The sequence below is a fragment of the Hipposideros armiger genome, unplaced genomic scaffold (assembly GCF_001890085.2).
Source record: "Hipposideros armiger isolate ML-2016 unplaced genomic scaffold, ASM189008v1 scaffold_220, whole genome shotgun sequence".
In the NCBI taxonomy this organism is placed as follows: Eukaryota; Metazoa; Chordata; class Mammalia; order Chiroptera; family Hipposideridae; genus Hipposideros; species Hipposideros armiger.
Genome location: NW_017731570.1, coordinates 700056 through 703259, shown reverse-complemented (window position 1 = coordinate 703259; position 3204 = coordinate 700056). Strand labels below are relative to the sequence as shown.

Sequence of the window (3204 nt, the reverse complement as noted above, 5' to 3'; positions counted from 1 at the left end):
AGAGAGAGAGAGAGAGAGAGAGAGAGAGAGAGAGGGAGAGGGAGAGGGAGAGAGGGAAAGGGAGGGAGGGAGAGAGAACTGGAGTGGAAGTCTTGCAGTCTGAAGAACCTTGTCCCGGGGGATGGAAGAGGGGAGGCAGGGAACAGAACTAGACTTGGCCACTGTTCCTCCCTTGGGAGACTCCCTGTTACTGGACCTGCTGTCTGGTCTAAGTCGGAGCAATCAAAGGTTGCTCACGTTCCTTGAACTGATTTGAGCTCCAGGAGCTCCCTCCACCTTTTCTCCCCGCACCCCCCCACACACACACACACAGCCTGTGGAAACATCCCGACAGTGCGGGATGGCCGTGGCCCCCTGCACCCAGGCCAGAGGCACAAGGGAGCGCTGTCTCCATGTCTGCTCCTCCTCCCCCCCAAACGGACCTCCTATAGGCCTCGGTGGGCTCATCCTTCTTCATCCCCTCCCACTTCTGTCGGCGTTCCTCGAGGCAGGACAGCCCAATTTGGTGGCTGCAACCGTGTTTTTCTCCTGCATTTTTCTTCATATTTCTCCTTGCTTTGGGGAAAGAGCATAGTGGGGGAAACAAATTTTATTTCCTGTCAAGGGCTGGTAGGAAATAAATTTCATTAGGAATTCTTGGAGTTTCCTACACCTCTCACCCCCGCGAGCCCAGGTCAAACTCACTTCTTTCCAGTAGGTCTCCCTCATCATTTCCACTCCCAGACTTGGTGGGGCGGGGGTGGGAATGGAGGGTGCTGGACACAAAGAGCCTGGTGGAAGGCGATGCCCAGACGGAGTAAGGTAGCACCAGTGGCCGGGGATCTTCTCCCTGCCTTTGTGGACTTTCTCTTTAGGGACGGCGGGCGGGGAGCTTGGGTGCTGCGCGAGTTTGCGCGCGCGTTCCGATACTTTCTGTCGCCCGCCAACATCCTCTAACTAGCGTGACAGTTTCCTTTCTCTCACCCCTCATCACTCCCGCCCCGCACCCCAACTGATGAAAAAAAGAAAAGTTAGGAACACCTTTAATCCAATGCGAAGACTTTGGAGGAGAGACAGAATACGCAGCCACTATGTTGAGCTGCTTTGGGCTACAAACTAGGGCGCGCGAACGCCCTATACCTTACCCCTCCCCTGTGCTTGAACCTCTCAAATGCACCCTTCTCCCCATCGCACACAAGGAACACATTCCTAAGATCCTTACAAAAGTCAGCTTCCCGGGGCCTTGGAAGTGTTCAAATACATTTAGTCCGTTCTTTGGAAAACTCAAGCTTCTGCTTAGAACTTTTGTTTTACCCTCGGTATGACCGTCTCCGGAGAGGTCTCATTTCGTACTGTCTTTTCGAATCAGATCTCTTGGTAAACACCGCAGGGATGTTTACCCCAAGAGTCAATGTATTTATTAGTGAGCTAGCTGTGGGTTCCTTCAATATTTCAAACTTATGAGGCCTTTCCTGGGTTGCTCGGGGTTTGGAGTGGGAAGAGGGCCAAGGTGTTTCCGGGCAAGCGCGCGGGGTTAAGTGGAGATTCGATTCGCGGGGCTGTCCTGCGGACACCCTCCGGGACACCTTCGGCTTACCCCCAGCCTGGAACTGCGAGACCCCTGTCGTAGAGACCCAGTGATCCACTCCCAGTTGGCCCTAGCTCTGGGATCGGGTGGACTTTCCCCGGGGTCTTCAGGCCGAGAGTGGGTTCGGTTTGTGTGGCTTCGCCTCTAACAAAGAGATCCGCTGTAATCCGCCGAATCTGTTATCAATTTCTCCGCTGCCCGCGCCCCGCCCCGCGCGCCCCGCCCGTCGGGAAGCGCCGAAAGAGCGCGCCGCCAGCAACGATCTGCGCCGGCGTCTCCGAAGCCCAGCGAAGCCAGTGTATCTGTGCACGCGTGTGAGTGTGTGAAAGTGCATGAGTGTGAGTGTGCATGAGTGTGTGCGCGCTCGGCCTTGGACGCCTATGGGGAGAGTCGACTTTGCAGCTTGGACTGCGCGCGAAGGCAATCTCGCAGCCCACCCCCTCCCCTGGAGGAAACTTGACACTTCGGGCGGGGGTGGGGAGGGAGACCAAGCCATCTCTCTCCTAGGTTGGGGAAGCCCCAGGTTTCTATTCTCCGGAATGCGCCCCCAGCTTTGCGGCGTTTTGGGGACCAGTGGGCCACGGGCGCGGAGCCCTGGTTAGCGGGCACTGGGGACCACATAAGCATTTCCTGTCGGAGAAGCCCCGAGGTGTCCGGGCCAAAGGGGCGGCTGGCAGGGAAAAGCCGTGGCAAGCTCCTGAGCCCCGTCGCGTTTCCACAGCTGCCTAGGTCGCATCAGTCCATTTACGGCGCAGGTTCCAGGCCAGGCCCTTCCGCCGCCTGGAGGAGGCTCACCTTTCCTTTCCCGAGGAAGGGGCTCCCTCAGGAGCTGCGGAAGGTGCAGCGCGGCCGGCTCACACTTATCAGAGATGTAGAAAAGGGGATTTTGGAAACCTGCTCCTCCCACCCGCACGCGCCACCACCTTGTTCCTTCGCCGCGGACAGGTGGAGAAGTCACCAGTGGGGAGAAATGGCCGCGGAAACTTCCAAGGCCGCCCCTGCCCCGAAATTCTTGACGACGGGAACCTTCGCCGCCCGGCCCTCTGCTCCCTGGAATCCAGGGGCTCAGCCGCGGCGCGGGAGCCAGCTCATCTCTGGCCCCGTCGGGGGCTCAACTCTCACCAGCTCTGGCCTCGCCCCTGCACCCTCACGGTTCGGGACCGACCGAACCAAGTCTGAATTGGGCTGGAGGTTGGGGTGACCGTGTTCCAAGTCCAGGCTCACAGAGCGGCGATGGCGAAGTGGCTGACAACTCCAGACTAGGACCAAAGGAAACTGGAGTCCCCCTTGGCTTCCTTTCCCCTTTCTCCGTGGCAGCTGCCAGGAGTGGGGAAGGGAGGGGCGGTAGGGAGAGTGAAAAATCAGAATTTGGAGGAAGATTGTGGGGAGAGCAGGGACGGGATCCTCTCCAAGTACAGCGGGACCCAGACTCCCTTCTCTCCTCTAGGGTGCCATCCCTTCTCTGGGGTACACTGAGTCCGAGGAAGAGGCGGCAGGCAGAGGAACGCACTGTTTTTTGGATTCCTTGGCTGGGGAGAGATCTCTGTCGGCATTGACTCCTGTGCGCCCCCCGCCATCTCCATCTCCCCACTCTAATCTGGCTGAAGAGAGCCCTAAGCAAACCCAGGCTGCCCTTC

General features: G+C 58.4%; 1 protein-coding gene across 1 annotated transcript in view; it reads left to right on the top strand.

Moving 5' to 3' along the window:
- The first annotated feature begins 2710 nt into the window (after window positions 1–2710).
- WNT5A (Wnt family member 5A) overlaps window positions 2711–3204 on the top strand; it is a 29778-nt gene continuing 29284 nt past the window's right edge. Inside the window, exon 1 of the mRNA XM_019654372.1 lies at window positions 2711–2719. The gene's annotated coding sequence lies outside the window, so the exon portion shown is untranslated. The remainder of the gene's footprint in view (window positions 2720–3204) is intronic.